Raw genomic sequence first — 24,878 nt, 5'->3', positions numbered from 1 at the left:
CTCCATCCATGGGATTCTCCAGGGAAGAATACTGGAGTGGGTTACCGTTTCCTTCTCCAGGGGATCTTCCCGACCCAGGGATCGAACCCGAGTCTCCTGCATTGGAGGCAGACGCATTAACCTCTGAGCCACCTCTGTGCCTCAGTCACCTGTTAAATAAACGTACCACTACCAGATTCCATCAATAACAGGATGTGATTTAGCGTATTGGAGAAGGCAATGGCAAGCCACTCCAGTACTCTTGCCTAGAAAATCCCATGAATGGAGGAGCCTGGTAGGCTGCAGTCCATGGGGTCGCTAAGGGTCGGACACGACTGAGCGACTTCACTTTCACTTTTCACTTTCACACATTGGAGAAGGAAATGGCAACCCACTCCAGTGTCCTTGCCTGGAGAATCCCAGGGATGGGGCAGCCTGGTGGGCTTCCATCTATGGGGTCTCACAGAGTCGGACACGACTGAAGTGACTTAGCAGCAGCGTATCTGATGCCAAGATGCATCTTTCCATCAGTGGCATGTTAAAGTTTAATTGGCAGCATTTAAACAGTGTATTTATGTATTTGGCCACTTTGGGTCTCAGTTACGACACACAGGATCTTCGTTACAGTGCGTGGGCTCCAGAGCTCAGGGTCAGTAGGGGTGTTGTGCAGACTTAAGTTATACACAGGGTCTTAGCTCCTCGGTCAGGGACTGAACCAGGTCCCCCGCACTGGGAGGCAGATTCTTAACCACTCAACCACCAGAGAAGTCCTGACAGCACATTTTTTTTTCCTTTAATAACAAAGTAATAATGGCCATTATAATGAGTGGTATCAGGCTCAATGAAATATGTTAGTGTCTACCTCCCTGAGTTATTATAAGAATAAGTGAGAGGGAGGTGGGAGGGGGGTTCAGGAGGGGGAACTTATGTAAACCCGGGGCAAATTCACATCAATGTATGGCAAAACCAACCAATATAATATTGTAAAATAATTTGCCTCCAATAAAAAATAAATTAACTACAAAAAAAAAAAAAGAATAAGTGAGTTTTTACATTTTTTTCTAAATTTAAAAGTTGGCACAAGGTTAATATTCAATATGTGCTAGCTGTTATTATGTCTTAATACCCTTTAAGGTCTCTAATTGAGCCCTAGAAACTCCACAAACAGTCATTGGCTGAATAGTAATTTCATATCGGGGTAATGGGTGGAACGTAATGATGGAGTAATGATGTTACAATGAGCTTTCCAAGACCCCTCAGAGATCAGCAATAAAGGAGTTGAGCCTGGAGTACTCATCGGCATGGCGCAGACCTCTGGGGTCAGTTACCTGGCTTTGTGACAGGCACTTGGAGCTGCTTCCCACTATCCATGTCCTCCACACCCTGGGCTGAGATGGAGTAGGGCCGACTGGCCTTGTTCATAAATATGATCAGGATGGAGTCCCCCACCTCGGCGTGAATCATTGGGCCTAAAGGCAAAACACAGGTCTGTGTGCATTATCGTTGCTCTTTTCAACACTGGTGTAATTCACGTGTATTTGACAAAATAAACAAAGGTTAGCCTTGTTATTAGTGTATTTCCTTTAGCAGGTGACATTGGGTAGCATTAAATATCATGTCATGTTTTGCAGTTGGATCAATCTGGATTCAAATCCTGCCTCCTTCACTTACTTATTAGAGAGGCTTTGAATAAGTCAAGTAACCTACCTGAGTCAAATTCCTCATTTGTAACATGGTCTTACCTTTCTCAAAGGGTTACAGTAAGGATTAGATAAAGTAACATATGTAAAGTGCTAATTTCAGTAAATTGAGACATAGTAAGTACTCAATAAATGCTTACATTTTTACTACTGCTGAGACATACTCTCCAGGAAAAACTATCCACAACACGTGGTGACTTTTCATTGTAATCCCCGTGTGTAACCTTTGGTTAGTTTAAAATTGCTCATTATCTGGTAAATATAATAATAGTGAGGATGCAATGAAATAATGAGTATAAAAGGAATTTCTAAGACAATAAAATTAAAACATAAACATATTGATTTATGATCAATATGGTGATTTCACTAAGGCACGTGCAAACATCCAATGCTATTTCTCAGTATTTGGATATCTGCATGAGACATGCACTCTTCAGAAAGTTGTGTGTACACGTTTCTGTTAACCAGCATGAGAGCCAGTGGAAATCGGCACACACATCCCTGGAGAGGTCTGTACCCTCGTTGCCATGGGATGCCCTCACCCAGCACAGGTGCCCGTTGGTCCCCAGAACAAGACACAAATGCAGTTTGCTCAGCCACACTGACAGAGCATCACTCACACAGGGATCCCTTGAGAGAGGTAGAAACAGACTTCCAGTGGAAGCACCACAGATCTGGTCCCTGAGGTTCTAGGGATGTATCTGCACACTGTGTTCACAGGGAAATACACTCACAGTTGAGAGTCTGACCACACACATCCATTGTTCACTGGTTCAACCGTGGTTTTAATGCTTTCCTGAGAAATGCAGTTGGCTGTCGGTATTCATGGATGCAGACATAGAGGGCCAACAGTACTAAGCCATTTACTGCAAGAGACTTGAGCATTCTGATGACCGTGAAGTTCCCAGAACCAGTCCTGGACTGTACTGATAAAGGCCTAAATAATCTAAAATTTGTTGGACTACTATTATCTTTAAAACAAATATTTAGTATGAATCAGACAGTGTCTGAAAAGCACACTGTTTTTTTTTTAAATGATAAAGCCAGAAAAGAAAAATTTAGGCATGGTTTTTAAAGTAGTTTTGGGAAGAGTTATAGATGGGGCATATGCATACATGTAAGAAAATCAACGTATTTTCATTGCCGCTTCAACTGCACATGCTGTGCTATTTTGTTGAGAAGGGGTGAATGCCTTCTGGTTTACTGCCTGGTGGGTCACAGGGAGCAGTGATGACCAGTGTGCCTGTCCGGGGGCTTTGGCAGTTTCTGGGGTTCAGGCCTCTCCCTGATCTGCAGCAAATGGACAGATGGGCCTTCTGCTCCCCTGACTGAAGTGGTGCTGAGCTTGACTGATGAAGTCGCTGGTCTGTGTCCTTTTCCTGAGCAAACCAAATTGAGCCCAGCCCCCTCTGCAGAATCAGCACCCGTTCTTCAGAGATCTGTTCTCTGATTCAGAGATTCAAAAGAAGGAATGTTCCCATGGGAGATGACTCATTGGTATGAAAAGCAAGCTTGGGAACTGATGTTAGCAGATGGTGAAGATGGATGGGCCGGTTAATAATTTATGAATCTAATAATCGTGTGATGCATTATTTTGATAAGAAACATATTAAAGCCTTAGTATTTATATAAGTTGTCTTGTACATTTAAAAACAGAAAAGTCATCTAGATTAGCCCTCTGCTTTAAGATCTCATCTTCACGATGGGGTGACACTCAGGTGAGGACAAGTGGGGAAGGTTAGCAGGAAGAGTTTATCCAATCTCATGGGCAGCTCAGGGCATCAGACAGATGAAGTCAGTTCTGAGAAGGCCAGGAAGTCAGGGCCACCGGAACTGAATCCATGCTGTTCACCCAAGCACTGCTTCTCGAGTAAAAGGTTTCTCTTTTGTCAGAATGATTTTCATGGTGTGTTGTGAAGGCAGTGGCCATGGATGACTGAGAACCTTGGAGAAGCCATGTAAACACTCTGGCTGCTGTTCTGAGGCATCGGTGTTTCAGATGAAAGTTTCCTGGCTCAGCAGAGGGGTGGCCAAGGACCTTCATGGCAGCAGGAGATGGTTAGACTGCCTGGATGACAGGGATTCCTGTTTGTGTGTCATCTGCTGGTCTTCTTATGCTACTGTTTGTGTGAGCTGAGCACACAGCATGCTCCCTGATGATGGGAGGGCAGCAGGCTGTCTCCCTTGTATGAATGCAGTCAGGCTACTCTGTTCTTCCATTCATTCTTGGGAAGATGTCTAACCGGATGTGTGTGTGCGTGTATGTGTGTGCTGGCAGTGCACGGCTGTGATCTGTGCCATACCCAGGAGTGCCAAATGCTCCTCTTGTGGCGGTCGAGCTTTGATCTCCACAAATTCTCCACTGGTGTATTCCCTGTAAACCACTTTCTTGTACTGAGAGCCGATCCAGTTTTCAGTGTGGTTCATGAATATATCTCCATGTCTGCAAATCAGAAGCAACAGGAATTAAAGTTGTTAGAGGGAAGAAAAACCTTGAGTGCTTCTGCATGATTTGGAGGTGTGGGCACTGGAGTAGTGCTTCCAAAACCTGACTCTGATCAGGATATCCCTGGGGAGCTGGTCCTTTACATCAGACTTTGTGGAAGTGGGGCCAGGAATCTGCATTTGAAAGCATCTCTGGGGCTTTAGATGTGGCAGTCCAGTATTGGCCTACGGTCCACTCTTGGGCACCACTGCTGTAGAGCCCTGCTGGGACACAGAGAACAGACTTGTGGATGCAATGGGGGAAGGAGCTGCTGCTGCTGCTGCTGCTCAGTCGCTTCAGTCGTGTCCAACTCTGTGCAACCCCACAGACGGAAGCCCACCAGGCTCCCCCGTCCCTGGGATTCTCCAGGCAAGAGTGCTGGAGTGGGGTCCCACTGCCTTCTCCGAATGGGAGACGGAGAAGGCAGGACAAATTCAGCGAGTGTCACTGACACACATACACATCACCGTGTGTGAAATAGGGAGCTGATGCTGCATAACCAGCTGGCTGCTCTATAACACGGGGGGTTAGTTTGATGCTCTGTGATGGCCTGGAGGCACCAATGATGGGGAGAGAGCGGTGAGGGAGACTCGAGAGGGAGGCGATATATGTATACTTACAGCTGATTCATGTGCGGCAGAAACCAACACAACATTGTAAAGCAATTAGTCTCAATTTAAAAGAAAACAAAACCCTGCTGGGTGCTGCATAGGGCCAGACTTAGTCAGAGACTCCTAAAGGCACTTTGAGATTACATTCTCCTGGGACCAACCAACCTCAGGAACATGTTCACCCATGCACATGCACACACCCCACCACCGTGCATTCCTTCAGATTCCATATGTTGTTCTGTACCCTGCTATGTTTCTCCACGGTAAAGATCTCAAGAAAGTCTGTGGGTGGTGTATGGCGCATATGCGTGCGTGCAAAGTCTCTTCAGTAGGTTCTGCTCTTTTCGACCCTATGGACTGTAACTCACCAGGCTCCTCTGTCCATAGGATTCTCCAGGCAAGAACACTGGAGTGGGTTGCCATTTCCTTCTCCCTGGGAAGGGCTACCCATCCAGGCAACCCACTCCAGTATTCTTGCCTGGAGAATCCTGTGGACAGAGGAGCTTGGAGAGCTGCTGTCCATAGGGTCGCACAGAGTCAAACACGACTGAAGCGACTTAGCATGCATGCATGCGTACATTGGAGAAGGAAATGGCAACCCACTCCAGTGTTCTTGCTTGGAGAATCTCAGGGACGGGGGAACCTGGTGGGCTGCCATCTATGGGGTTTCACAGAGTCAGACACAACTGAAGCAACTTAGCAGCAGCAGCCCTTCCCAAGGGATGTTCGCAACCAAGGGATCAAACCCAGGTCTCCCACATAGCAGGCGTATTCTTTACTGTCTGAGCCACCAGGGAAGCCCAAGAATACTGGAGTGGGTAGCCTACCCCTTCTCCAGCGGATCTTCCCAACCCAGGGATTGAACCAGGGTGTCCTGCATTGCAGGTGGGTTCTTTACCAGCTGAGCTACCAGGGAAACCTGGTGAATCTTTGAATGAATTTTAAATCATCCTACCCTTGAGGCACATCTTTTAAAACTGAGGAGTGATTTTATTTCTTCATTTATCCACAAGGTGGCACCATTATACGCTTTCCATGAGCCTGAACCCTCAAAACAGACCGAGTAAGAAAAACAGAACAGGCTACGATTCCTAATAGCTGGTGTAGAGGAGTTGGAGGGGGTCATAACCACAGAAGGTGCATGAGGGCTGGGGAACAGAGGGCAAGGGAAGTGTGATAATAAATATCAAAGAGGTACAGGGCATGAACGTCAGCATGGCATGGTGATGAGACCACGGATTTGTCCTTCAAAAAGGTCAGTGTTCAACTCCACCTCTGCCAGTGACTGAGTGAACCAGCCCTCACCTGCATACATGGGGCGGTGCCACCCAGGCAGAAGCTGCTAACCCTAGGGAGGAGGCCTGCTGGCCTGCCCTCCAGACAGTTCAGCCCTGAAGGCCTGGCCGGAGGGCACCCGTGCTCAGCAGCGTGCGAGGTCCTCGAGCCCGCGGATTCGTCTGTGTTCTGCACGGGCAGCGCCTCCACAGGAGGGCCAGCCTCGCGGACGCTCTGGGGACCAGGCCAACAAGGGGACCTGCCCTTCCTGCCCAGCCCAGGGCTCTCCGCTTTCCCCGCCCCTCGGGTGTCCCGGCGCCAGTGACCGCCGGCGGCCCCCAACCCCGCCCATCTACAGCGCCCCCCAGCTCTGCGCAGCGGCCCTGCGTCTCCGCACCGCGTCCCCCGGGTCCCCGGGAGGCGAGCCCCTGCGCTGACCTGCCCCGCGCTCGCTCAGACCCACGCGCGGGGCCCGCCAGCCTCTCGGGGACCACACTGGCTTCAGACCGCTCCCTCGGAGGGGGCCGGCGACTTCCCTAGGCTTTCGTGTTCCTGGGTGACATGTCTGTCCGCCAGGACACGGCAGACAGCACCCGGGCCCTTTTAGGTTCCGCGTTTGCCGAATATCCATGCCCGTGTGCGAACCCACCCCGGAGACGGCGTTGGCTCGGCCTGTGGTACCTTTCCCCTCCTGCGTCCAAGTGCTGCTTTTCGAACTCCCAGTTTTTGTTAGGGGCATAATCCCATTCTACCTCTTCAGCGGCGATGTAAAAGGTTCTTATCGTCCCATAGGGCTGTTCAGGAGGGTCCTTATTGCCGCAGCTCCTGACCTCATATATCTGATGCATGCCTCTCGCCAAGTGGTGCAGGGTGGAGCCAAAGACCCTGAAGACGCCTGGAAGAGAAATGGCTTGGCGTTCAGAGCGATGCTTGAGCGTTTGCTTTTGGTTTGCTAGCAAACCTCCGTAATTATTACAAAATAACCGGTCAGGTGGATTTTTAAGATATCAACCGTCTATAGCATTTAAAAATAAGACCCTAAGAGGAATAAATTACTTGTAAATATATTTACGTATGGGGGAAAATACCATCTGAAACTCATCTGTCATGTCCAAAAACAAAAAGAAACTTGTAAAGTTGCTGCCAAGAAATGATTTCTCTGGGTCTCCCCTATTGTACACACCTATTAGAGGATAGTCACTCCTGGAAAAATCATCGATATGTATCTTCTCCCAGCCCAGTTTAAAAGGAACTAATTACTTGCCTAGACAAAGTTCAAATTAGGTCAATCTTCTGAAGTCATGGCTTTTGCCCTAAAGGTTTTCATAAGCTATAAGGTGCAATATACAAAAGCTATTACTCTTAAAGCTAAATGTATTTTTTTCATTAAGCCCTTGAGCAGAGGAGGGTCTCATTTCCAGTGGTAGGTCTACATTATGCCAGATGAAAAGGAAACAGAAACAGCAACCATCATATCTGACTGAGAACCATATGATTTTTTAAGCTGAATTTTCTAGATGCCTTGGCATCAGATACGCATATTTTAATTAAATTCACCATAAAATCATCATACAAAATCAAATTATTGGAAGATGTTAACTCAGGGAAATTATTGGATCAACAAATCTCCTCTAGCTGACTCTGTTCTCAGAGGTGAATGAGAGTGTGGGTCTCATTAACTATCTTCAGTGCACAGAGACAGCATCTATCATGTCTAAATATTCCCAAATTATCCCTTCCGGATGAGCCCAAACCATTGGTTCATAGGGTACCCTAGCACGCTCAGGCAGAAACAGTGACCCTCTGTAAAAACAAAGAGAAGACCCTTCTGACAACAGAGGTGGCCAGACCTTCCTCTGCCTGTGCTGGTCTCCAGGCAGCCCACTATTTGTATGCTCATCATCCCTTCAACAGAGGAAGAATTTTCTTTTCTAAGAACAAAGAGGAGCTTAAAGCCTTGATTATGGTGATATGTTCACAGATGCATACCATTTCCACACTCATCAATTTACGTGTATTAAATATACAGCTTTTTGTGTTTCAGTCATACATCAACAAAGTGGTTTTAAAAAGGAAAGATCGAAGAGGAAATGTCTGACTTCCAGCTGACAGGCTACTCTACCCATGTTTGGGCACTCCTTTCAGCTTAGAGGGTGGGGCGGCAATAGGTGAAATGACTCAGCTTTTCAGCACTCGCTGATTTATACTCACTGCCAAACATAAACGGGAAAGCATTGTCATGTAGCTCTTTAGAAGCCTGGAGGGCCCATGAGTAAGTAACCATGTCCCTAAAATTATTCCAGCCATCTCTAGCTTTGAATGCTCTTTCTATGGATTAAAACTATTTGGCTGTTTCCCTCTAGTCCCCTTTTTGGTCTTGAAGAGTGAATTTTTTAAAAGTAATTGTTCCAAAGGCATCCCTTGGGGTGATTCATAATTGATCAATCAATTAACATAGAAAGGTTGAATACTAGAAGCTTACAAGGCAAGGATGGAGCTCCTAGTCTGAGGCAGTTCTTTGGCAAATGTTTTGAAGCTCAAGCCTCTTTTTTTTTTGCTTTTATTTATTTTTAATCGATGTATTTTATTTGGTAGGTAAGTCATGGAGACTTTTCCTCTCTCAAACAGATAACTAAATCATGGAGAAAAGATGCATTTACACTCACAGCAACCAGAAGTGAATGTTGAGGCGGGGTTAGGTGGCTCCCAGGGTCCATATGTTTTCTATACACTTCTTTGATGACTTAAAATTTTAGATTTGTCTCAGGTAGAAATGTTTAATGTGTAAAGAGGTGACGTAAGTCATATTTACTACTTGTTAATAGAAAAGAGTAGCTTTGAAGAGCTCTATCTGCTTTTCTCTTTGAATTCTTTTCCCTCAAGTCTCAAATTCTTAACCAGTGACAGAGAGTGGCATCTAAAATGCAGTTCCAGTGTGACAGAAAGAAGTAAATACCGATTCATAAAGGAGACAGAGCAGGCAAGTACTTCTCTTGAGTAGCATATTGGTTTCATTTTAAGACCAATGAAAAAGTTGGTTTGGAGAAACATGTTGAATATCCACAGCATTTACTAGTCTTCTTTTTCATCAGAGAGCATATGTTGCCAAATATTACTCTTTATCTTTTATTAAAATGCCCCAGTGACCTAATTAACTTGTTAATCTCTAAAAGAAGGGATGGGTACTGGCACTTCGATGGGCTCTCCATGGACTCCGGATCCAATACAGCTTGCTTTCTGGGCACCCAAGAGAATGACAATAGGCAAGTCCCTGTTTGGACTCATCAAGAGACCACTATCAATCTCTCGAGAGGGGAGACAAGTTCACATCTACAACCTGGAAGCAACCACCAGGCTGCTCATGTCTGGTTGATGCTTCTGAGCAGCAACTAAAATGAAGTTTGTGTTTAAAGAGAATAAACAAGCAAACAAAAGTACTCTTTCTTGGAGCTGAATTGTTCATGGATAGAAATCAAGAGCATTCTCCTAGAATTTGTGAGGCCAGGTCATTTAGAGGACTCCTGCTTCTGCTTTCTGGATGTTATTAGATGCTTTTCCTCTGTCCTTCACATTATGTGTTTGAAATACAATAGTTAGGATTCTCTGATTCTACTCAAGGCTCTGTTTCCTTCTGCACCCCCAGAAATGCCCAGATTCAACCAGTTTCTTCTGGGGGAAGACCCTAAGAATACCTGCCTGAAGATAGGAATCTGGTCACCTGAGCTGGCCCTGCCAAGTTTACCTGCACGGTCTGACTGCATGAATGCCGTTGTGGAGACATGCAGAAACAGCGCCAGAGAGTCCCGGTGAGTCCCTCGTAGGTGGATGGTGTTCCCTTGAAAATAAACTCCATGCATGTCCGTGTCGGTGCCCATTCCAATCAGATGCCAGGAGACTCTATCCTTTTTGCACATGGTTAGGCCTGGCTGGTTGCCATACATATAGCCATTAATAGCTAAATGGAAGGAAAAGGAGAGCAGAGCCCACTATTATTTTGTAGATGTGCTGAAAACACATCACCTTAGTGGAGGATTATCAGTGCATATGGAGGCAGTGGTGTTCAAGTTAAAAATTTACAGAAGATCCTATTATCAGAGAATAAAGAGTACTAGGAAAAACTCAGGTGGTATATCAAATTTAAATGGAGACTGAAATTAATAATAAATAATGAAAATACACTAAAACTGTGAAACTGTTCTATATAACAATGTATACACAGGACATGAATTCTAAGAATTAATAAGAAATAAACAGGTTGTTTTCTGAAGCAATTTTTTTCTGACAAAATTATTTGATAGCATTGTATCATATCCTTCATTTCATATTTTTGTTTGCAGATTATAAAGAGCATCATCCTTGAAAAAATATTTACAGATTTCATGAATTTCCCCAAAGTCTTTTTTTTAAACTCTTGATATGGAAGTCATTTTCTTTTCCGGCTCTTATCCTGTCATCTCCCTTGTTAAGTGTCTTTTCCTCAGTTATTCATTTAATTCTGTCACATCCTCATTTGCCAATGGCTTTGCATTTCATTCTAGAAGTTATCAGACATCCCTTCACTAATTTTATAGATATTGCATCACTTGAAAGACTTACAATTGGTTGACATTATATTTGCATGTCAAATCAGTGAAGAGGGATTTGAGGAGTGGGGAAGGGACACTAAGTTTTAAGAGGGTCAGTCAGTCAGTTCAGTCGCTCAGTCGTGGCCGACTCTTTGCGACCCCATGAATCACAGCACGCCAGGCCTCCCTGTCCATCACCAACTCCCAGAGTTCACCCAAACTCATGTGCGTCGAGTCGGTGATGCCATCCAGCCATCTCATCCTTTGTCATCCCCTTCTCCTGCCCTCAATCTCTCCCAGCATCAGAGTCTTTTCCAGTGAGTCAACTCTTCGCATGAGGTGGCCAAAGTATTGGGGTTTCAGGTTTAGCATCAGTCCCTCCAATGAATGGGGTCGCGGAGAGTCGGACACGACTGAGCAACTGAACTGAACTGAACTCCAATGAACACCCAGGACTGATCTCCTTTAGGATGGACTGGTTGGATCTCCTTGCAGTCCAATGGACTCTCAAGAATCTTCTCCAGCACCACAGTTCAAAAGCATCAATTCTTCGGTGCTCAACTTTCTTCACAGTCCAACTCTCACATCCATACATGACCAGTAGAAAAACCATAGCCTTGACTAGATGGACCTTTGTTGGCAAAGTAATGTCTCAGCTTTTTAATATGCTATCTAGGTAGGTCATAACTTTGCTTCCAAGGAGTAAGTGTCTTTTAATTTCATGGTGCAATCACCATGTGCGGTGATTTTGGAGCCCCCCAAAAATAAAGTTTGACACTGTTTCCACTGTTTCCCCATCTATTTTCCATGAAGTGATGGGACCAGATGCCATGATCTTAGTTCTCTGAATGTTGAGCTTTAAGCCAACTTTTTCACTCTTTTCTTTCCTTTCATCAAGAGGCTTTTAGTTCCTTTTCAGTTTCTGCCATAAGGGTGGTGTCATCTGCATATCTGAGGTTATTGATATTTCTCGCGGCAACCCTGATTCCAGCTTGTGGTTCTTCCAGCCCAGCGTTCCTCATGATGTACTCTGCATTGAAGTTAAATAAGCAGGGTGACAATATATAACCTTGACGTACTCCTTTTCCTATTTGGAACCAGTCTGTTGTTCCATGCCCAGTTCTAACTGTTGCTTCCTGACCTGCATATAGGTTTCTCAAGAGGCAGGTCAGGTGGTCTGGGATTCCCATCTCTTGAAGAATTTTCCACAGTTTATTGTGATCCACACAGTCAAAGGCTTTGGCACAGTCAATAAAGCAGAAATAGATGTTTTTCTGGAACTCTCTTGCTTTTTCCATGATCCAGCGGATGTTGGCAATTTGATCTCTGGTTCCTCTGCCTTTTCTAAAACCAGCTTGAACATCTGGAAGTTCACGGTTCACATATTGCTGTAGCCTGGCTTGGAGAATTTTAAGCATGACTTTACTAGCGTGTGAGATGAGTGCAATTGTGCGGTAGTTTGAGCATTCTTTGGCATTGCCTTTCTTTGGGATTGGAATGAAAACTGACCTTTTCCAGTCCTGTGGCCACTGTTGTGTTTTCCAAATTTGGTGGCATATTGAGTGCAACACTTTCACTGCATCATCTTTCAGGATTTGAAATAGCTCAACTGGAATTGCATCACCTCCACTAGCTTTGTTCATAGGGATGCTTTCTAAGTCCCACTTGACTTCACATTGCAGGATGTCTGGCTGTACGTGAGTGATCACACCATCATGATTATTTAAGAGATTAGTCCTTGAATAAATAATTTTGCCTTATGATAATTTTGATTTTCCAACCTCAGTAAAATAACTGACAAGACTTTGAATAATGATCACTTAGATATGAAAAGTCTTTGTACCTAAAGAAGTGCAAATTGCTTTTCTCTTTGACATCAACCTCAAGTCACTGACAGCGGCTACATGCGCCCCTCTGGGGGATGACTGCTATGACTGAGTACACTGAGGGGCAACTGCGCCTAACTCGTCTAAGGCTTGATGTCCCGGAGAGAGACACCCCCTACTCCACTCCTCCTACAGCCCATCCACCACACACGTAAATGGTCTCCTGTTAGAATCTCATTGTCAAGTAAAATTACCTCTTGTTTCTTTATCTGCGGAATGAGTGGTGTTTGGTAATTTTACTCAAATATCTGGAATTATTAGCAGAAGTTCCAATAAGGCCTGGAGCTGCTGAGAAGAATATCACACTTTCTGAAGGAAATCTTTGACCATACTGTTGCAAATAAACTGTCTTGTCCATTGAATGTTAGAGATGTCATTGTAAATTTTTTTTAATTTATTTATTTTAATTGGAAGCTAAATACTTGACAATATTGTGGTGGTTTTGCCATACATTGACATGAATCAGCCATGGATGTACATGTGTTCCCCATCCTGAACCCCCCTCTGACCTCCTCTCCATCTCATTGTAAATTGTTGTGCTAACAATTTAGTCCTCGGCTGGCTGGTAGAGAATTCTCTGTTGCCTAGGAACTCCAGTTTAACACTTCTCTTTCCTGGGAACTCCCTGGTGATCCAGCAGTTAGGATTCCACATTCTCACTGCTGGAGGCCCAGGTCAGGGAATTAAGATACCACAAAGCTGTGTGGCATGCCCTCACCCCCTCCAGAAAAGCCTCTTTTTCTGGAACATTCATTCATTCATTTATACAGTCAACAAGCAGATTGGAACATAGACTGTATAACACGAGCAATGCAAACACTGTATGCCAGGTAAGGCATTTTCTCTTTGGTATTGTGGCCAACTTTCTCCTACTCATGCAAGCAAGACTGGAGACAAAATTTAATTTATGATTAACGTGAAGCTTAAACTAAATACATAATTTCCTTGAATTTTGCCTTAAACATGACATATTCTGCAGGTTTAAAATATACAGATGTATTTCAAATTGCCAAACCAGCAAGGGACTGGATTTGACATGATCCATTAGGTTGCTTTCTGTTTTCTATATATAGGCTTCTCTGTATATAGATTCCTTTTGCACCCTAGCTTTTCCATTAAGGAATTGCTACGTTTCCTAATTTATAGCTTAGTTTACCTTTATATGGGCTATTAGAAAGGTTGGGAACAAATTTTGTCTTCAGTTATAACAAATTATTGTTGTAGAAGATGATGTTGGAAGTGCATTAATCCTTGTTTTCCATTGGTCCAAGAAGGGGTTCAGTTGCAACAGAGCATCCGAGACCACAGAATTCTGAGCTGGTGCTGTGGGTCACTTGGAGCCTTGAACATTTTTAGGCTTCCATGGGAGAAAGAGAGACATTCTTTTGCACTTCTTTAGGAGAGAAGGGGAAGGCTATTTCACTATTTTCTCATAATGTTTAAAGGCAATAAATAGATGCTATGCTTGGTCTTAAAACAAGGTCTGTTATCTTGCCATGTTTGCTTTAGGCATTGAAATAAATTTTTATTGAAACATATTTGATTTATAATATTATATTAGTTTTAAGTGTATAACATGGTGACTCAATATGTTTATAAATTATACTCCATTTAAAGTTAATATAAAATAATGGCAATATTTCCATATGTTGTATAGTATACCCTTGTAGCTTATTTATTTTATTCATAGCAGTTTTTTTTCTTAATCCCATAGCCTTATCTTACCCCTTCACCCTTTCCTCTCCCCACCGATAACCATTAGTTTGTTCTCTGTATCTGTGAATCTGTTTTTTCATTGTTGTTGTGTGTATTCATTTGTTCTATGTTTTAGATTCCACATATAAAGTGAAAGCATACGATATTTGTCTTTCTATGTCTGACTTATTTCACTAAGCATAATATTCTCTAGTTCCATCCATGTAGTTGTAGATGGCAGAATTTCATTCCTTTTTTATGTCTGAGTTTTATTCCTTACATATATATATGTATATGTATGTATGTATGTATATATACATGAACATTGGGCTGCATGCATCATTTTGAATTAGTGGTTTTGGGGTTTTTGTTTCCAGAACTGAAATTGTTGGGTCATATGGTAGTTCTAGTTTTATTTTTCTGAGATACTTCCATACTGTTTTTCACAATGGCTGCACCAACTTACATTTCCACCAATGTGTATAACGGTCCCCTTTTCTCCACAACCTCTCTAACATTTGCTGTTTGTGTTCTTTTTGATGATAGCTATTCTGACGTGAGCTGATATCTCATTGTGGTTTTGATTTGCATTTCTCTGATGGAGCAATGTTGTTGAGCATCTTTTCAGGTGCCTGTTGGTTGGCCATCTGCATTTCCTCTTTGGAAAAAATGTCTCTTCAGTTCTTCTGCCCCATTTTTCTTAAAATTTTAATTGGAGGCTAATTACTTTACAATATTGTATTGGTTTTAATCATATTGTTTGTTTGTTTGATCTTGAGTTGTACAAGTTGCTTATATTTGTTGACTATTAATCTCTTGTCAGGCATATCATTTGCAAACATTTTCTCCCATTCAGTAGGTTGTTTTTTCATTTTGTTGATGGTTTCCTTTGCTGTGCACAAGCTTTTCAATTTAATTAGATCTCATTTGCTTATTTTTACTTTTTTTTCTTTAGGAGACAGATCCAAAAAACTATTGCTGGGATTTATGTCAAAGAGTGTTCTGCCTCTGTTTTTCTCTGCGAATTTCACTGTATCCAGTCTTACATTTAGATCTTTCATTCATTTTATTTTTGTATACTGGTGTTAGAGAATCTTCTAATTTCATTCTTTTACATGTAGTTGTCCAGTTTTCCCTGAAACAATTATTGTAGAGACTGTCTTTTCTCCTTTCTATATTCTTGCCTCCTTTGTCATAGAGTAATTTACAGAAGCACATGGGTTTATTTTTAGCCTATTCTGTTCCATTGATCTGTGTCTGGGTTTGTGCCAGTGCCAAACTATTTTGATTACTATGCTAAGCCACTTCAGTCATGTCCAACTCTTTGTGACCCTATGGACTGTAGCCCTCCAGGCTCCTCTATCCATGGGATTCTCCAGGCAAGAATACTGGAGTAAATTGCTTTACCCTCCTCTGGGAATCTTCCCAACCCAGGGATCGAATGCTGTGTCCCTTATGTCTCCTGCATTGGCAGGCAGATTCTTTACCACTAGCACCCGGGAAGCCCCTTGATTATCTGCAGTCAGTCAGCATTGAGTCCTTCAGCTCTGTTCTTTCTCAAGATTCGTTTGGCTTTTTGGGGTCTTCTGTATGTCTATACAAATTCTAAAATTATTTGTTTTAGTTCTGTGAAAAATGCCCTTGATATTTTGATAGAGATTGCATTGAATCTGTAGATTGCCTTGAGCAGAACGGTCATTTAAAAATATTGATTCCTTCAATATAGTAAAAATGAGTATATTACCCAAAGCAATCTATAGATTCAATGCAATCCCTATCAAGCTACCAACGGTGTTTTTCACAGAACTAGAACAAATAATTTCACAATTTGTATCCATTTCCATTCCGTCACTCAGTCGTGTCTGACTCTTTGCGACCCGGTGGACTGTAGCCTACCAGGCTTCTCCGTCCATGGGATTCTCCAGGCAAGAATACTGGAGTGGGTTACCGTTTCCTTCTCCAGGGGATCTTCCCGACCCAGGGATCGAACCCGGGTCTCCCGCATTGGAGGCAGACGCTTTAATTTGTATGGAAATACAAAAATACCCGTCAAATAGCCAAAGCAATCTTGAGAAAGACGAATGGAACTGGGAGAATCAACCTGCCGGACTTCAGTCTCTACTACAAAGCCACAGTCATCAAGCCAGTATGGAACTGGCACAAAGACAGAAATATAGATCAAAGGAATAGAATAGAAAGCCCAGAGATAAATCCACGCACCTATGGACACCTTACCTTTGACAAAGGAGGCAAGAATATACAATGGAGAAAAGACAATCTCTTTAACAAGTGGTGCTGGGAAAACTGGTCAACCACTTGGAAAAGAATGAAACTAGATCATTTTCTAACACCATACACAAAAATAAACTCAAAATGGATTAAAGATCTAAATGTAAGACCAGAAACTATAAAACTCCTAGAGGAGAACATAGACAAAACACTCTCGGACATAAATCACAGAAGGATCCTCCATGACCCACCTCCCAGAATATTGGAAGTAAAAGCAAAAATAAACAAATGGGATCTAATTAAAATTAAAAGCTTCTGCACAACAAAGGAAACTATAAGCAAGGTGAAAAGACAGCCTTCAGAATGGGAGAAAATAATAGCAAACGAAGCAACTGACAAAGAATCAATCTCAAAAATATACAAGCAACTCCTGCAGCTCAATCCAGAAAAATAAACGACCCAATCAAAAAGTGGGCCAAAGAACTAAACAGACATTTCTCCTAAGAAGACATACCGATGTCTAACAAACACATGAAAAGATGCTCAATATCACTCATTATCAGAGAAATGCACATCAAAACCACAATGAGGTACCATTTCACGCCAGTCAGAATGGCTGCTATCCAAAAGTCTACAAGCAATAAATGCTGGAGAGGGTGTGGACAAAGGGGAACCCTCTTACGCTGTTGGTGGGAATGCAAACTAGTACTGCCACTATGGAGAACAGTGTGGAGATGCCTTAAAAAACTGGAAATAGAACTGCCATGTGACCCAGCAATCCCACTGCTGGGCATACACTCTGAGGAAACCAGAATTGAAAGAGCCACGTGTACTCCAATGTTCATCACAGCACTGTTTATAATAGCCAGGACATGGAAGCAACCGAGATGTCCATCGGCAGAAGAATGGATAAGAAAATTGTGGTACATATACACAATGGAATATTACTCAGCAATTAAAAAGAATACATTTGAAGCAGTTCTAATGAGGGATGAAACTGAAGCCTATTATACAGAGTGAAGTAAGCCAGAAAGAAAACACCAATACAGGATACTAAAGTATATATATGGAATTTAGAAAGATGGTAATGATAACCCTGTATGCAAGACAGCAAAAGAGACACAGATGTATAGAACAGTCTTTTGGACTCTGTGGGAGAAGGCGAGGGTGGGATGATATGGGAGAATGGCATTGAAACATGTATATTATCATATGTGAAACGAATCGCCAGTCCAGGTTTGATGCATGATACAGGATGCTCAGGACGGGTGCACTGGGATGACCCAGAGGGATGGGATGCGGAGGGAGATAGGAGTGGGGTTCAAGATGGGGAACACATGTATACCCGGGGCAGATTCATGTCAATGCATGGCAAAACCAATACAATATTGTAAAGTAAAAAAATAAATAAAACTGAAAACAAAAAACCAAAAACAAACAAACAAAAATATTGATTCTTCCTATCCAAGATCACAGTATATCTTTGTCATCTGTTTTCGTCTTTTCCATCTTCAGTTTCCTTCATCAATGTCATATAGTTTTCTGAGTACAAGTCCTTTGCCTCTCAAGATAGGTTTATTCCCAGGTCTTTTATTCTTTTTGATGAGATGGTAAGTGAGATTGTCTTCTTAATTTCTCTTTCTTATAATGCACTGTTAGTGTGTATAAATGCAACAGATCTCTGTATATTAATTTTGTATTTTGCAGCCTTCCTAAATTCATTGATGAGCTCTAGTAGTTTTCTGGTGACTTCATTAGGATTTTCTGTGTATTGTATGCCACCTGAAAACAGTAATAGTTTTACTTCTCCCTTTCCAATTTGGATGACTTAAGTCCTTTTCTTTGGATTACTGTGACTTAGACTTCCATCATTACGTTGAATAAAATTGGCAAGAGTGGGTATCCTTGTCTTGTTCCTAATCTTAGAGGACCTGCTTTCCGCTTTCCACCATTGAGTATAATGTTGGCTGTGAATTTGTCACAGTTGGCTTTTATTATATTAAGGTATGTTCCCTCTATGCCCACTTTCTGGAGAATTTTTTATCAAAAATGGGTGGTGAACTTTGTCAAAAGCTTTTTCTGGATCTATTGAGAGGACCATACTGTTTTTACTCTTCAGCGTGTTAATGTGGTAGACCACATTGATTGTTTTGTGGGTATTGAAAAATCCTTGCATCCCTGAGATAATTCTACTTGATCATCGTACATTATCCTTTTAATGCATTATTAGATTCAGTTGGTTAATATTTTGTTGGGGATTTTTGCATCTATGTTCACCAGTGATTTTGGCCGGTAATTTTCCTTTTTCTGTGTGATACTTTTGTCTGGTTTTGGTATCAGGGTGATGGTGGACTCATAGAATGAGTTTGGAAGCATTTTTTCCTCTGCAATTATTTGGAATAGTTTTAAAATGTAGGTGTTAACTCTTCTCTAAATATTCGGTAGAATTCCAATTTTACCATATGGTGAAGTCATCTGATCCTGGATTTTTGTTTGCTGGGAGTTTTTAAATTACTGACTTAATTTCTTTACTGATAAGTGGTCTATTCATATTTTCTATTTCTTCCTGATTAAGTCTTAGTAGATTGTACATTTCTAAAGATTTGTCCATGTCTTCCAGGTTGTCCATTTATTGGCAAATAGATGCTTGTATTAGTCTTTTATGATCCTTTATATTTCTGTGGTGTTTTTGTAACCTCTCCTTTTTCATTTCTGATTTTATTGATCTGGGTCCTCTCCATTTTTTTTTCTTGATGAATCTGGTTAAAAATTTATCAGTTTTATTTAACTTTTCAAAGAACCAGCTTTTAATTTCATTGATCCTTTCTATTTTTGTCTCTATTCACTTATTTCTGGTTTTATTTGAAATTTTTCTTTTTTCCTGAAGTAAGCTTTTAAATTCTGTTTTAGAACTGTTTTTGCTATCTCATAAGTTTTGGATTGTCATGTTTTCATTTGCATTTATCTCTAGGTATTTTTTCATTTCCTGTTTGATTTCTTCAGTGATGCATTGGTTGTTTAGTAGTATATTGTTCAGCCTTCACCTGTTGTGTTTTTTTTCGTAGTTTTTTTCTCAAAGTTAATTTCCAGTCTTATATAGTATTGTTTTCAAAAAAGGTGCTTGATGTGTTTTCAGTTTTCTTAAATTTACAGAGGCTTGTTTAGTGACTTAGCGTATAATCTATCCTGGAGAATGTTCTGTTTGCACTTGAAAAGAATGTGTATTCTGTTGCTCTGGGATGAAATTTTATATATATATATATATATATCTGTATATACACCCACAGATATATAACAGTAATTTTCTATGTTTATTATGTACTGTGACCTTTGCTAGTTCAGATTTTGTATTATTTTATCTAAAGCTGATGAAGTGCTTTAGAAGTATTAATTAAGTTTCACATCTCTTGAGATGGAGAAGTTTCACCATGCCTTGTGAGGCTGAAGCCACAGCATATTTCAGTCATGACCAAGGACAATACCCAAGAAACCAAGCTTAAGATAATTAAAGCATTCCACACATTTTCACTTCAAATGTGATTATAATTTGACTTTACAAGAGGAAACAATTTTTCATACCGTGCATTCGGTTGGACTTCACAAATTCTTTGTCCTCCTTGTCAACGCTGGAGGGATGCCAGGTAAACTTCTGAATATTTTCATCAAGATACCTGCTCAGATTCTCATCAAAGACTGTGATTAGTAGGTAAAATTCCTTGTCTATTCCTTTCTACAGAGAAGAAAGAAATGAATGAATGCTTGGAGGACTTCTTAGCTCTACTTTGCTTTCAAAGTTAACACGAAGTAACACAAAGTAAATGAGGATCAACATCAGCCATAGATTTGCTGGATCATTTTGGAAATCAAGATTCCGATCAATTCATTCTACACCCAATAAATTCATCTTCCTCATTATATCCTTTTCCCTCCCCATGTGACCTCCTCAGAGGAAGTAAGTCCCTGTTCAGAAGTTTTCCTAATCTGCGGTTCTCCTGTTCTCAGGCACCATGCTCTTTTTGTCACTTTCAACTCCGTGTCCTGCCCTCGGCCTCTCTGACCTCATCTCCTTGTATTCACACCCTAGCTCACTCCAGCCACCCTGGTCTTTTGCTCTTCTGTGAACACACCTACTTCATTCCTGCCTCAAGACCTTTTCACATGCTGTTCCCATTGTCTAGAAGGTTCTCCTAGGTCTTGCCTGGCTCCCTCCCTTATTCCCTTCCATTCCCTGCACCAATATCACCTCCCCGGAGTGCCTTTGCCCCAACCTAGCTAAAAGTCCCTCATCTTCCCTCCTGCCTGCAAACTCACTCACCTTTCCACACTCCACTCTTCTTCATAGCACTAATCTCCACCTAAAATAGTTTATGTATGCACTTAAATGTGTGACTGCTGTCCCACTGTAATGTAGGCTTTGATAGGGTAGGGAAGTTTTGGGTATCTCTCTGAATTCCCAGTTCCAACAAAAATGCCTGGAAAACTAGGCACTTAATATATGTTTTTGAGTGAGATAATGAATTCAAGTAATTCATGGCTTTGCTAAATTATATTGAGTTGATAATGAAGGACTAATTCCCATTGTGGATATTCCTAAACCATCTATTTGAATATTACTGACCACAAAGCATATTGAATTGTCAAAATCTACTCTTCTTTAAAGCTGAACCAGAGAAGTACTGTGTTTTCTGTCTCTCAACCATCTTCCCACCTCTAACAGACTCCCTCTCAATCTACGCTTCATCCTGTCGTCTACTCCAGAGGGACCCTCACCAGTGCCATCGGATCACATCTCTCTCCTTCTCAATATGGACAATACAATGTAATTCACAGTGATTGGTCCCTGCCTACCTTTTCAGCCTCATCTCTTGGACGTTCCCTCCTGACACCTGAACCAAAGCAAGCCCAAGATCCTTGCAGCAATCTGAACTTGCTGTGTTCAGCAGGCCTCTGACCTTGATGCATGTTCTCCCTTAACACTGATGGTCTGCCACCCTAATCCAACTTCAAGGGGCAGCTTAGCTGTCCCAGCTCTGTGATGCTTTCTTAACTCCTCATTGAAGGTAAGGTATTCTTTGCTTTACGTTCTTCCTATACCTTATGGACACTTACTGCTTTTATCACATGGCGTTTTAGAAGGCAATAGTTTTAGATCATGGGCTATGGAAAGAAACAATGTAGGCCTAAGATTTTTCAAGATAAAATATTAAAACTGGAGGGGGAATAAGGGATCAAATATATTTGGAAAGATATTGGGTTCTAGTGCCATTCTGCTTACATGTTATGACAACCGAGAGAAATGACTTGTCTTCTCCAAGTCCTAATTCCCTCATTTGCAAAATGAGGATATGAGTTGTCCCTACTTCATATTTTCTGGAGGGCTAAATTTGATACTATATTCGATGTATCCTCTAGCAAATACTAAGTGCCTGGTGTTAACTGTTATTAACCGTGGCCGTGTTTGTCCACAGGATGAGAAGGAACCACTGAGAGGGATTTGGTCGGAGAGCCTCATCATCCGAGTCATCTGTACGGCAACTGGGTCTGTGAAAGGGGAAATTAGCCCAGGAGGAGGCTAGAAGGTAGGTATAGGACCCTGTGTAGTCATTAACTTTGTGTCAACTAGTTCGGGTGCCCAGATATTTGGTCAAACATATTTCTAGATATTTCCATGAGGGTGTGCTTGGATGAGATTAACATTTGATTCAGCAACTAAGTGAAGAAGATTGCCCTCCCTAGTGTGGGGGAGCCTCATCCAGTCATTTGAAGGCCTTAACAGAACAACAAAAAATCTGACCCTTTCACAATTAAAAGGTGATTCTTCTTGCCTTTGAACTGGAACATCATCTTTTGCTTGCCTTTGAACTCAAACTCAAACACAGCCTCTTCCTTTCAAGACCCTGCTGCCCTTTTGGGTCTCCTGAGTCTCTTTCTGTGACTCGCCCTGCATATCTTGAAACTTGTCATCCTCCATAGTCATGTGGGCCTGCTCCTTATCATAATTTTCTTTCTATCTATATATACATCCTAATGGTTCTTCTTTTCTACAGAACTAGGATTAATGCCAAATATAAAATATACCATTTAAACAAATAGCCTGCTATTTCTGATTGGTAAAGTAATTCAAAATGATTAAGTTGCTGACTTTCCCTCTTTCTATCAGTGTGTTTAATATCATGTAGATATAGCTTGAAATGCTATGCTTTGCCACCGCAATCAGTGTGGCTTAATCTAAAGCCTCTAAATTGGGACTTGCAAGAAAATATCTACTTGTTTCCTTGTTTCTTTGGTCATAGTGATTAACTCCTAGATTATAGTGCTGAGCTACAGTGATTGTCAAACTTGGTTGCACATTGGAATCACCTGGAGATTCTGACTTAATTGGTCTGAAACACCTGAATAAAGGATGTCTAAAAGGGCTCCAGGTTTTTTTTTTATAGGTGGGGGGACAGGTAAGTTTAATGTGTAGACAAATTTGAGAAAATTGCATGCGCGCTAAGTTGCGTCAGTCTTGTCCGACTCTGTGCAACCATATGGACTGCAGCCTGCCAGGCTTCTCTGTCTATGGGATTTTGCAGGCAAGAATAGTGGTGTGGGTTACCATGCCCTCCTCCGGGGGATCTTCCTGACTCAGGGATCTAACCTGCAACTCTTGTGTCTACCTGCATTAGCAGGCAGATTCTGTATCACTAGCACCACCTGGGAAGCCCTTGAGAAAATTTGCCCCCTGCCCCCCAAAATATCCTAATTTACATTCTATATAGGTCTCCGGAGATTCTAGAATCAAAGCAAAGCCCAGGGAAAGAGTCACCAAATTCCAGCCAAACAAGCAGAGATCCTGGCTTTCTGCATAGGCATCAGTAACTTTCAGGTCTTCAATTTACAGTAAAATTAACTTAAATTAAAATTTGCATCTTAAATTTATGAAAAATAAAATAAAATCTTCATTATGTAGAAGTAGCACTGAGGAAAAAATTCACTTTTGTAATGGACGATTACTATTCACTCTCTAGCCACAGTCCTGACCTCCCTCACAGACAACCCTGTGAGCCCGGCGACCTTTGAGGCCTACCTGTGTTGCATCAGCATTGAGAACGCCCCTTTTACAGACTAGCAAAGGCCCTACAAGGCCAGAGCTCGTGTCCTTGATTGGTTCAACCGCTGAGAAGTAAAGATAAGTCAGACAGGGTGGGTCATCAGCTGTTGGGCCAACACTTTCAGGCACCGTCCACCTGTATGTGAAGATCTCACCTGGCTTAACATGTGCCCCTGGCTTCAGAAATCCTGCGGAGACAAGTAAAACAGCTATTCAAAGCAACAGCCAGGAATGAGAAACTTGTCAGACTGGGTCTTCCAGCTCAGGATGCCTCTCTGTCTGATGATGTGCTTTGTGGAAGGACAGTTGTTTCCACTGTATGCTATCAGAGGTCAGTGCCACCATCTGCTGTTTTACGAGATAGATGCTTATATATCAAAGGACTATCTTTTTCACAGTTTATGCTTAATATCTTCATAGATACTACTTCTTACTCAAATCTCAAGTTTAGCAAATATTAAAAGAGTGATAATTGTCTTTAAATTATCTTAAAGGCTGATAATTACCCATTTATATATAAATGTAAATCCATAAAATATCATTTAATACCTTCTATGATGTGGAATTTACTATATTTAGCGGTTCAGAGGATACCCCAAGAAGTTAAACAAGAGACCTACCTTTACAGAGTTTTAAATCTAGAAGGTTGAACTAGGAAATAACCCAAATAACTCCAAGTTAGAGGAGGTAAGCAAAGGCACAAGGTAACAAAGCTGGTAAATGGAAGATCTGGGATTAAACCCAGGGCTGATTCCAAAGACTTTGTACTTGACCTTCACATTGTATTGTCAAATGAACACATTGAATCTCTTCAACTAGACTGAGGTCAGAGACTTCCTGCATTTTGTCCAGGGCTTGCAAACAGGTACGCAGTAAGTTTTCTGAGATGTACAACAGGTTTCAGCTGTCATTACGGTTCTTTCTGCAAAAGTCATCGTGAGCATTTTGACCAAGGAAGAGAATGCGGGCACGGGAGACGTTGCTGCAGCAGGCAGGGGGTACAGGGTGGGGAAGACTAGGGAATTGGGGAATACTGCCTCCATCCTTTCCTTCTCTGTTCCCTCCCCAGCACCACAAAGCCTGCTCTGGACTGGGACCAGCCTCATACTTGGGAATAAAGAAGTATCTCAGAAGTCATGGTGTCTGCTATAGCGATGAGAAAGGCTTCCCACACAGCCGGGATTTCCCAAGAACAGTATTATGAATGGAAGTATAGTTCCTGCAGCCACTGGGTAGAAGCTGCTCTTCTTACATGTAGACAGCCTCTGTGACTGGGGGATACATATATGATGTTAAGCCCACAAAAGTTTTAAATAAATATCTGCGCATAGAGACAAAGGAAAGCCCATGTGTAAGAGTT

The 24,878-nt window shown here is 42.0% G+C and overlaps 1 pseudogene across 1 annotated transcript in view; it reads right to left on the bottom strand.

Moving 5' to 3' along the window:
* Positions 1-24,878, bottom strand: part of LOC148773944 (ferroxidase HEPHL1-like) — a 122,510-nt pseudogene that overhangs the window by 13,990 nt on the left and 83,642 nt on the right. The window contains exons 13-18 of the transcript XR_016036398.1: positions 23,495-23,706; positions 20,005-20,155; positions 9,793-10,005; positions 6,732-6,945; positions 3,983-4,122; positions 1,308-1,448 (exon numbers count right to left, since the gene is read on the bottom strand). The product of XR_016036398.1 is annotated as a ferroxidase HEPHL1-like (transcript). The remainder of the gene's footprint in view (positions 1-1,307; positions 1,449-3,982; positions 4,123-6,731; positions 6,946-9,792; positions 10,006-20,004; positions 20,156-23,494; positions 23,707-24,878) is intronic.

This window comes from Moschus berezovskii, chromosome 25 (assembly GCF_049115385.1).
Source record: "Moschus berezovskii isolate FMDL1 chromosome 25, NW_MosBer_1.0, whole genome shotgun sequence".
NCBI lineage: Eukaryota > Metazoa > Chordata > Mammalia > Artiodactyla > Moschidae > Moschus > Moschus berezovskii.
The sequence above is the reverse complement of the archived record's forward strand: the minus strand, read 5'-3'. Positions and strand labels throughout refer to the sequence as shown.